The sequence below is a fragment of the Chrysochloris asiatica genome, unplaced genomic scaffold (assembly GCF_000296735.1).
Source record: "Chrysochloris asiatica unplaced genomic scaffold, ChrAsi1.0 scaffold00108, whole genome shotgun sequence".
Classification (NCBI taxonomy): domain Eukaryota; kingdom Metazoa; phylum Chordata; class Mammalia; order Afrosoricida; family Chrysochloridae; genus Chrysochloris; species Chrysochloris asiatica.
Window position 1 is genome coordinate 817037 of NW_006408626.1, and position 12185 is coordinate 829221.

The 12185-nt window shown below is 39.8% G+C and overlaps 1 protein-coding gene across 5 annotated transcripts in view; it reads left to right on the forward strand.

The window, feature by feature from the left end:
• The window catches only part of PEX5L (peroxisomal biogenesis factor 5-like), a 366277-nt gene that overhangs the window by 17631 nt on the left and 336461 nt on the right, over nt 1-12185 (forward strand). The window lies entirely within an intron of this gene.

Genomic DNA, 12185 nt, shown 5'->3' on the forward strand with positions numbered 1-12185 from the left:
CTTTTGCTTTCTTCATGTATGATGCTCTTGATGTCATCCAATAACTCTTCCCATCATCATTCATTAGTGTTCAGTGCATCAGGTGTTCTTGAGATGGTCTCTAAATTCAGGTAGGATACAGTCAAAGTAGTCTTTTGGCTTTCATAGAATCATTTTAATAATCTTCAACTTCAGCCTGAACATATGAACAATTGATGGTCTGTTCCACAGTGGGCTCCTGGCCTTGTTTTAGCTAATGATATTGAGACAAAATACAATTTTCCATTGTATTTTCTCACAGATGTACTCAATTTGATTCCTGTGTATTCCATTTGGAAAGGTCCACATTTATAGCTACCATTTGTGTTATTGAAGAAAGGTATTTGCAATGAAGAAGTCATTGGTCTTGCCCAATTCTATCCTGTGTCATTTTTATCACCTAAAAAGCTGAAAACAAAGAGAAAGAATTGGTATTTGGAAAATATTTTCCAACTACCAATCCCTCCTCTTTGTTTCTAACTTTTGCAATCCATTCAGCAGTAATTATCAATGCATCTTCATTGCATACTTAATCAATTTAAGGCTGAAGAATTTGCTTGTTGCTGTTATGTGCCATTAAGTCACTTCTGACTCATACTGACCTTGTATATGGTTTCCAAGGAGCAGCTGGTAGGTTTGAACTACCAACCTTGTGGTTCGAAGTCCAATGTTGATCTTACAGTGCCACACTAGAAGTCCTAAGAAGTTGGTACAGTTCTTCAATTTCTTCATCATCAGCTTTGATGGTTGGTGCATAGATTTAAGTAATAGTTGTATTAACTGATCTACCTTATAGGCATATAGATATTATCCTATAACAGACAGTACTGTATTTCAAAATAGAGTTTTAAATATTCTTTTTGACAATGAATGAGACATTATTCCACTTGAATTTGCCATTCTCAGCATAGTAAACCATAAGATTGTCTGATTCAAAATGGTCAATACTTGTCCACTTCTTCTCACTGTGGTGCTATAGGATAAGCACTGGGATTCCAACTACAAGGTCAGCAGTTCAAGCCCTTGGAAACCCTACACAGGGTCACTATGAGTAGGACTGACTCGATGGCACTTACAACAGCAATGCCTAGGATACCAATTTTTATGTATTCCATTTCTTTTAGGGTTTTTTTTTTGTGTGTGTGTGTGTGTATGTGTATGAATTATGTGATAGTTTACATGGGAAAACATTAGCTTTATATTCTTTCTATCTTATTTCATTTCATTGCAATTATTACACATCCTTGCATGCATCATCAAACAACCAAAGGGTACACCCCACAAGCCTACCCCATGGCCATCAACACACAAACCCTTTCCCTCCCAGAGTTCAGTCTCCATCCACTCCATCTCTACACATCATCATCTCTGCCTCCATCTCTGGCATCGCTGCTTCTCTGGATAGGGTCCCAAACTCTGCTCTTCTCCCTTGATGGTCCCAGGGTCCTCCGCTACCTGGACTGCAAGATCAATAACTCCCCTCCTTTTGTTCCAAAACATCTACCTTTATATTTCCAACATTTACAGTCAGACCTGATAGCAATCATTCACTACTGAACCACAAGAGTCTTATCCCCATCTCCTTTCATCATCCCCATGCAGAAAGGTTGGAAACCACTCAATGGAGATTCGATCTTCCCCTACACTCTCTGGAACTAGGTTCCTTATTATAAGCTTGTAAGCCAGTCACTTCTTGCCTTTGTAGGCTCCCGTTTTGGGTAGCCAATGTCTAAGTTGCCCATCCTGTCAACCCTGTGTACCTAGGGGGTGGGAATTATCATCACTGTAAAGATTTGTTCCCTCCTTAGAGCTACTACATCCACAAGCATAGGTCAAGTTCATCAAATTGTAGCAGATTACTCTTTTTTTCCTCTTCTTTATTCCTCTAGTTGAGTACTGTACATCCAGCCATTGAAGCTAAGTCAAATGAGTACTATTTGTAAGGATGGTTGTTCTTGGGTATCTCCCTCACTTCATACCAGCTAGAAGCTTCACTCTTCACTCTAGTCCTCTGTGACCATGCCCCTGTCCCTGGGCCCAGGAGTCCCCAGTTCTCGTCATACTGCTGCTGGCTAACCAGGTCTCAACCCAGGTTGACAGGAATCTATTGAATGTGATTGGACTTAGTTCACAACTTCATTGCTGTTTTTCTCCCACTTCCCCGTATCGGTGACCAATGTGGTCAGCAGCAAGACCACATTCCTGTTCATGTATTCCCCTTGAGTTTTAGTCTTGGAAGGGGGTTTGCCTGAGGGGACCTGACCACTAGCCTAGATGACTCCTGGGCAAACAACTTGCTTGTTCTTGTTGTAGTCAATCAGACTGCTGTTATTGTTTTTTTTTTTTTTCCTGCTGGTCTTTCTTTCCATAAATATCTTCTGTTCTTCTAGCCACTCCAGGGTGGTCGGCCTGTCCTTTCAGTGGAAATTTCCCACCTCAGAAGGTTCTGGATGAGGATCAAGATTCCACCTATGGTCTTATACAATGCAAAGGCTCCACAGGAAGCCTCCTTCACTGGGCAAGTTCTAGCCCCATTTTAGTTATTCCAATCAGTTATAGGCTGAAGACGGACTTATAAGCTGTCTATGGTGAAGTTTCTGGATATTCCTTTCTCTCCCCCTCAAGTGTCTATTTTACAGTAGTAGATAAGGGAAACCAAGATTCAAAAGATAGCCAACCATCTTAACATTATTTCCCCTCTTTTACCCATTCAAACCATGCTTCAATCCCTGTATCCCAGAGCCCTGTTGTTCCACGGTTGTGCACACATCATTAGTTACCTCTGTACCACTTAGACCATGCAAACCTGCTTAACTATTCACCCATCTGCCTTGTTCTTCCATTCTCCTACCCCTTCTAATATATTGCTTCCTCCAGCACCCCAACTATCCTGTGTCTATTCCCTTCCATTTCATTTTTTACAGTTCCCAATTTTCCTAGGTTCCTACTTTGTGTACATTCCATATTTTGTTTATTAATGAATTTTTGCAGCTGTTTTTCTCATTTTGAATTGTGCCCCATCAGCAAATGAAGGTCTGAAAGCTTTGTTCCATCCATGTCATTAAGGTCAACTGTACTTTAAGGTGGCAGGTCTTCTCCAGTCATATTTTAAATGCTACAAAATGAAGGGCAAAAAGGGCATGTTAAAAATTGGTAAATCTGGGGAATGGGTATATGGGAGTGTGTCCTACTGTTCTCATAACATTTCTGTAAGCTGCAAAGGAGTCTAGAAAATGCATATCTACTACCTACATTAAATGGGTTAATTCCTAAATGTAAGAAGAGCATTCAAATTTGCAAAACCGGGGTGGGCGGGGGAGGCATATGTCTTTTATAGTGTGGTATAGACATTGCTTGAAAGTCTATACACACATATCTCTATTTTTACTTAATATTGGTCCAGTCTACCTTCAAGTACAAGAGTTCAAAGGAGACCATTCTGTTTAAGCCTTATGCTTACTTAGTACTATCTCCCATTATATCCAGAGGCAAATCTAGTAAAACCAGAGTATTTGGGTTTTTTTCTTTTTAATTATGCAAGAAAAAAGAGAGAGAGACATAGAGACAGAGCAGAGTGATACCTCTACCATCCATCAATGCTCAATCCTATTATTTCTGAGAGATTGGAAAGAGTCCTCTGGAGAATTCAGTAATTAATCAGAGAACTAAAATACATATCATGCACCTTAGCGATACATGATAAGAACATCTTTTCCTCTCCATACACAGGAGTTTAATGTGGGAAAATGGGCACATTAGTGTTTCATATTCATCTAAGGGATGATCATGATCAAGATACCCTGTGCATTCCAGTCATTAATATTGATATACAATTTCTTATGTAAGTCTTTAGGAAGATTGATGTAAGACAAAAAGAACATATTTTTAAAGATGGGACAAGATTAAATTAAAGTAGAACTTTGATGCTATAAAGGTCTTTAGCATTCCAATAGCTCAGCTCTGTAATTTCACGTAGGAAGAAATGGAGGGCTAGGGATTCATGGTTCAGATTTCTTCAAGTCCTTGCCTCTGTTCAAGTGAAAAAAAAAAGTTTGCTGAAAGTCTATTGGTGGCATATGTCATATATATCTTAATAGTCCTTTACCAGCAAAGAGGTAATGAAAGATTAAAAGCTTGCTTAAGACTTTGCACTTTATCAAGGATAAGATAGCTTCAAGTTCAAATCCTGGCTTCATTGTGTATTTGCTGCATGAGCTTGGTCTAATAATGTATTATTCTCTCTAATCCCCACTTTCCTCATTAGTGACAGGAAGATAATAAATATACTTATACATTGTGATGCTTTTATTAGAATAAAACAGGATAACGTAATACTTGCTCAATGGATCTTAACTCTTATACATGCTTTTATAGACCTTGCAAAGTGCTATATAAACAGTATGTGTAAAAGAAATTCTACTTTACCTGGTTGTTTACCATAATGGTAGATTCTTAATTTTATTGTTCTTTTACAATTCTGAATGTTTTTCTTCATTTGCCCATTCCAAAACCTTCACTTCCCATACATTCTGAATATTTACTCATCCTTCAGTATTCCCACTCAAAAGTTGACTCCTACCTGAGTGTTTTTCTGCACTATGTCCCTTCCTACCCCCTGCAGAATGAAGGATGTCATTCTCAGTGTTTCCTTGGCACCTTATATGCATCACTAATGCCATAATTGTCCCCTGGTGTGGCACTGTAGGATAAACACTGGACTACTAACAACAAGGTCAACAGCTCAAACACACCAGCTGTTCTTGAAAAGCCTATACAGATTTGTTATGAGTAGGAACCCACTTATTGTCATACACCCACCACAACAATGCCATAATTAACATATCAATTGAAATGATTTTTATCTCAGTCTCCCCAACTACTTGTAAGCTGTTTGGAGCAATAACTCTATTTAATACACCTTTAAATCCTGGAGACTACAATAGTGCTAGAGACATACTACCACTAGTATTTACTGAATGAATGGATGAACTGATGAGTGCATAGATCAAAGAAAGAATAGAAGTGAATGAATGAATGAAATACTCAGAAGAATCCTTTACTGTACTGAACAAGGGCTCCAAAGTGCAGTTGAAATGGTCTCTGATTCCTGTGAGTCCCCAGAATCTGGGTTGTTCCCATGTGTTTCGGGAGCAAATGCATATCAAGTAAAGTTTCCACACACTTGAAAGGGAATCAATTACAGGGAAACCTTATAAACCTTATAATTAGATTGCCACTGTAATTAACCAACACTGCTGTCAAAGCAGTCTAGGCAGTTTGATGGGTTCAGCCTCTTTAAAACCGAGGACAGTTTGGGATTGCAGATTTAGAAATATAATACATTCTCCTAATGGTTTCTAACTATATCTCTAACTGGCCAAGGTCATTTGGAATCCATCGTTCTAAGAGTCTCCATGGGAGCCTGGTGGAGCCATACAATAAGTACTGGATTGCGAATCATAAGATCCTCTGTTCAATTCCGCTGGTCACTTCTTGGGAAAAAGATGAGGCTTTCTGCTCCCAAGAAGATTCAAAGCCTCAGAAACCCTATACAGGGTAACTATGAGTTGGAAACAACTCCACAGCACTTAACAACAACAACAACAATGTTCTACATATCCTCTCACCATAAGGAGTGAATTAGATAACGGTGCTAACATACGCAGTTAGAATACTAGATGAGATCATGACAACATCATAGCTGGAACTGCTTTAAGAGGTGGTCATTGATTGTACCCAGTTGTAAGGGTTACTCACACCCTAGCCCTGACCGCAGTTACATATATACAAACATAGAGAGAAAGAGAGAGTGTTTTCCAAGGATTCTAGAAGGAGTTGCTTCACAATGCTCTTCCAGAGCACTTACCTGTTTTGTGAATCTGTCTGAATCTGGAGATGTTACTACGTAAGCACAGTTACTTTATCCTCTTGTGGCGCTGTAAGATTAGCACTGAACTGTAAACCACAAGTAGATGGTTCTGTCCACCAGCTACTCCTCAGAAATCCTATACAGAGTCACTATCAGTCAGAACCAATTCGGCAGCAATGAACAACAATCATTACTCTGAAATTTGGAGGAGATATTCTTCCCACTTACATACCAATTTAAAAGATTAAGAAATCACATGTCAAAGCAGGGATCACTCAAACAAGAGAGAGTGAGTGACAATGTCAATGACATGTGCCACCTTTGAAAAAAATTATTAAAAATACCAAATATACGAAAACCCTCCTTGCCCCAAACAAAACTTGGCAAGTGGAGTAAGGAGTTGGATTTCAGACCTGACTTGTGGCCCCTTACCCAGGCACCCCTGCACAACTAATCTGTATATCCATATGCTATGGCTCTGAAGGGGGGCCCCTCTACCAAGGACCTGGTCAGTGTGTGTATGTGCATGTGTGTGTGCATGCATGAAGGTGAAGAAATCCAACAGATTGAATGCTACATTGCCAAGACCTTTGTGGAAGACAATTGACATAGATAGTTACTGGCTTTCCTTCTGGCTCTACGATTTCATTATTATCAAACTCTTAACTCTTAATACAACATATCCATGAGTGCTCTACCAGGGCATATTTCTCAATTTACAAGTAACAGTATCATGGAAAATAACTTGAAAAGCTTTGCTAGCATCAAGATACTTTTTATTTCTTATGAAACCAAGATCAACCTCTATTAATTCCTCAAATATATGCTGCCTGGGCGGACCCTGCTGTAGTTAGTTCTTTCCATGTACAAATAACAAGAGACACTTTCTTACAAAGCTGTCCCTAATATGGTAGAACTCTTGGCTGTGGCATAATACTGATATCTCTTTGACAATTGTCAATTTTTATGAGATTAGTAGATGTTAATCTTCATAGTGTTTCACTGAGTTTGGCAAAAGATAGATAGTTTTTGCGATGCTGATAACAGATTTGACTACCTCAACCAACCTTCCTCATCAAGTCTCTTGGGGACTGAGAACAAGAACCTGCATCTCCTGTTTTTCACTCCATTGCTTATGCCAGCAAAATAAATTCAGGCCACATCTCCATGTCCAGCTATTTCAAAATGACTCAACTAACAGGGCACAAAAAAAGAATTTTCAAGTTTTCTGGAACATTGCTGTGGCCCTGGAGAGTGGAAATCTCTGATGCATTCATTCTACCATGTGCTCAAGACAGATGCTAAATCCTCACAGCTCCATCAAGTCTCTGGACTCAACATCTGCAAGTACCTTTTATCTGTGATGGGGTGTACTTGCCTATAAGAGTATAAAACAGGATTGAAGCATCAAACTTTTCATGCAGAAATCTTCCCTAGAATTAGAGAAGCTCAAGAGGCCAGATCAGTCGTGAGGTTATAGGAGTAATCAAAGGTCAAATGTCCAATGTGAAGCCACTCTGTGTTGCGTCTGTAGAGGCAGAATCATGGATGGTAAAATAATCCCCCAAGTTCTGTCACGCATCTAGTGGAAGAACTATATATAGATTTTACTTACTAAACACAATTGATATTCAAGTATCTGCTTAAAAGAGAACTATTATTCCTTAATATCTTAAAATTAAGTTTAAGATTTTCATTAAGTTAGAAATGAAAAGACCAAAAAGTAACATAAAAATCAGGTCGTGATCATATTGATTAACTAGCCCAATGTCAAATTAAATTTAAAATGCTAAAGTAAAAACTATTCATAGCTGATTTTGTTAAATTTAATATTCTTAGACAACCCTCCATAAAACCCACCTCTTCTCCTATTTTCCTGGATTACTTAGTTTAGTAGCACTGCCATCCACTTAATTACCCAAATTAGAAAGCTGGGCTCACCTTCTCTTCTTTCTCCCTTACTACCTAAATCAAATCCAAGTGCTCTATTCTAGCATTTACATCCTAATTCACTACCGTCCCACCCTATATTTCCATCTTCATAGTGCCAGCTTAGATTATTTTACTGTCTTTACCTGAAGAATCCTCCACTTTGGCTACAGAGTCTTATTATGTTACCTGTTTGCTAACATATTAATCTGATCATATCACTCTTTTATTTGATGTCATATTTTTGTACACCATCATTTACAAGGCTCTTTTCCTAAGTGCGTTCTCTTTGAGAATTATTATCTAGAATGCTTATTTAAAATGCTAATTCCTGGACTCCACTGTAGCGTAACTGAATCTGACTCGCTGAGGATCCAGCCTGGGAAATTATGTACTTTAACATTCTTCTTGTGAGTTTTATGCACACTGAAGTATGCAAAACACTGACATATAACATAAGATGGATTCCTGATGTGGCACTGTGGGATACGCACTGGACTGCAAACCACAAAGTTGGCAGTTCAAACCCACCAGTTGCTCCTCAGAAACCCTATACAGAGTCGCTATTAGTCAGTATCAACGTATCAACTTGACAGCACTTTAACAATATAGCATAAGATATGGTGTATCTATATGGTCTACTAGCTACATCTTTCCCATAAGCACCCTGGATTGTAGCTTTGCTAAGTTTTGTACAGGCATGCCTCATTTTATTGTGCTTCATAGATGTATGCTACTTTGTTTTTTTAATCAAAGTGTGGTGGCATCCCTGTGTTAAGCATGTCTGTGGACATCATCTTTCCAACACCATGTGCTCACTTCATATCTCTGCATCATGATTTCAGACTTTTTCATAATACAGTTACACAATAAACAATATAGTATAAACATAACTTTTGAAAGCAGTGAAGCCAAAAAAATTAGTGTGGTTCACATTATTGAGATATTTGCTTTAATGTGGTGGTTTGGAACCAAACCCACAGTCTCTCCGAGGTATGCTTGTATACCAAACTCAAACCTGTTGCTGCTGAGTTGATTCTGACCCATACTGATACTATCAAACAGAATAGAGCTGTCCAGTATCATTTATACAGCTGAAACCTTTACAGGAAACAGACTGGCACATCTCTCTACTGCACATTTCCACTGTGCTGGTGGTTTCAAACACTAACGCTTTAGTTAGCAGTCATGTGCTTAACCACAGCACCACCAGGTTTAAATTTTGTATATTTCCCCAAATTGGACTTGTGTTTTCACACCACTGGCCTTCTCTCTGACCAAAACACCCACCATCTCAACCACTTGACTAAACCTTGTTTATCCTTCAAAACTCCGTTAAAAAACTGTTTCCTATCAGAGTCTTTCCTAACCCCCCACCCCCACCCCACCCAATCTGGGTTCAGACACCCTTTTCTGTGCTCACGTTGCATCCTGAGACTCTGTAGATCCTAGTGGATTCTTTTGACTGTGTTTTTGTGGTTTTTGTTTTAAGCTTTTTATTGTGAACTGAGTTTACATGGGAGAACATTGGTTTTACAACATCATTTCATTGCAATGATTACAATCTCCATGCTTCCTCATTCAACAGTACTTGCGTTCATTCCCTTTGTGTTTTTTGTTTGTTTGCTTGGGGAGTGCTTTTTAGGGGAGAGTTTACACACAAAAACACTCAGGAATGTATAATAATTTAAACAACCAAAGAGCACATCTTGCAAGCCTGCCTCCTGGCCACCAGCACCCAGACCCTCTCTTTCCATAATTCTAGAGTCCTCAGCTGCTACCTCTCTCTATGTCCTCATCTCTGTCTCCATCTCTGGTGTCGCTGCTTCTCTAGATAGGGTCCCACATTCCACTTGTGATAGTCTTTCTTAATGAGCCTAGGGTCCTCTGTTTCTGGACTGTAAGATTAACTACTCCTCCGTTTTTGTTACAAAACTTCTACCTTTACAGTTATGACACTCACAATTAGCCTTGACTGTGTTTTGTTCATTTTTTTTTTAACCCTGGTGCCTAGCATAAACCCTTCACAGAGTGGGTGAATAATACATGTTGGATTAAATAATGAATCATTGAACTGATTCATTTTGTAAATTGCCTTAATTAATCTGCTTAATTTTATTTAAACTCATGAAAATTCCTGTAGAACTGCATAGATTGAGCATCTTATCTGGGTTCTTTGAAGATGGGAATTAAATGATTATGAAAGTGCATAACTTACTTTAAAAATTCCATGAATTCTTTTTTTTAATGATTTATTGTGAATTATGTGATAATTTACATAGGAGAACATTAGATTTACATTTACCCTATCGTATATCATTTCATTGCCATGGTTACAATCCCCTCCATGCATCATTAAACAACCAAAGGGTATACCCTGCAAGCCTGCCCCCCAGTTGTCAACACACAGCCCATTTCCCTCTCTGGATCTAAAGTCCCCAGCCACTCCCATCTATCCACGTCATCATCTCTGCTTCCATCTCTGGTGTCACTGCTTCTCTGGGTAGGGTCCCGCTCTCTGCTCTTCTCCCTTGATGGTCCCAGGGACCTCCACTCCTAGACTGCAAAGTCAATCACTCCCCTCCTTTTGCTACAAAACCTCTACCTTTACATTTCCAACCCTCATAGTCAATCCTGATAACAATTATTCACTATTGTATCACAAGAGACTTATCCGCATCTCATTTCACCAGCCCTGCTCAAACAGATTGGACACTACTCAGTGGAGATTCTACCTTCCTCCACACCCTCTGGATCTAGGCTCCCTCTTGAAAGCTTGTAAGCCAGTCACTTCTTTCCTTTGTAGACCCCAACCCCCCATTTTGTGTAGCCAATATCCAAATTGCCCATCCCTGTCTACTCTGTGTATGGAGGGGGTGAGAATGATCCTCGCTGTAAAAATTTGTTCCCTCTTTTGAGCTACTGCATCCATAGGCGTAGGTCATGTTCGTCAAATTGTGTCAGATTACTCTTTTTTTTCCTCTTCTGTATTCTTCTAGTTGAGCTCAGATCATCCAGTCATTGAAGCCAGGTCAAGAGGATATTATCTGCATGTATGGGTGTTCTTATGCTTAGGCCCTCTCTTCTTATCAGCTGGATGCTTCACTCTCCTAACTCTAGTCCTCTGTGGCTGTCCTTGACTCTGGGCCAAAGAGTCCCCAGGTCTTGCCACACTGCTGGCTGACCAGGTTTCCACCTGGCTCACAGGAGTCTATTGAATGTTGTAGGGATTAGCTCGCAGCTTCATTGCTGTTTTTCTCTCACTTCTCCTTATCGGTGACAAAAGAGGTCACCAATCAAAGTGTGTATTACCACTGAGTCTTAGTCTTGGAAGGGGGTTTACCCTGAGGGGACCCGACCACTTGCCTTGATGTCTCCTGGGTGAGTAACTTGCTTGTTCTTGTAGTAATCAGTCGGACTGCCTATATTGTTTTGTATTTTTCCCTGTCGGTCTTTCTTTCAACAAGTATCTTCTGATCTTCTATCTGCTCCAGGCTGGTCTGCTTGTCCTTTCAAGTTGAAATTTCCCACCTCAGAAAATTTTGGATGTGGTTCAGAATTCCACCTATGGTCTTATATAATGCAGAGGCTCAGCAGGAAGCCTCCTTCACTAGGCACGTTGTAGCCCCATTTTAGCGTAGTGGTTATGAATTGGGCTGTGAACTGGTAGGTCAGCAGTTCGAAACTACCAGCTGTTACACAAGAGAAAGATGAGGCTTTCTGCTCCTGTAAAGATTTATAGCCTCAGAAACCCTGTACAGGGTCGCTATGAGTTGGAACCAACTCCATGGCACATAACAACAACAACAATCAGTTATAGGCTGACGACAGACTTACAAGCTTTCTATGGTGATATTTCTGGCTATTCCTTTCTCTCCCTCTCAAATGTCTATTTTATAATGGTATGCCAAGGAAACCAAGATTCAAAAGACAGCCAAGCATCTTAATATTACTTTCCCCCTTTTCCCCATTCCAACCATGTTTTCAATCCCTGTATCCCAGAGCCCTGTTGTTCCAAGGTTATGCAAACACCATTATTTACCTCTGCCCCACTTAGCCCATGCAAAACTGCCTAATTGTTTTCTGTCCACTTTGTTCTTCCATTCCCCTCCCCATTCTTGGGTATTGCCCCCTTCCCTAGCACCCAAACTATCCTGTGTCTATTTCCTGACTCATGCTTCACCTTCCCCTCCCTCCCCTCATCCCACCCATCACTTCCCAGTAACCAACAAAGAATACCAGGCCCTTTAGTATGGGTTCATTTTCTTAAGTCTTTTACAGTTGTGGTCCTATACAGTAGTTCTCCTTTTGTGACTGACTAATTTCACTCAACATAATGTCCTCAAGGTTCATCCATGTTATGTGGTGG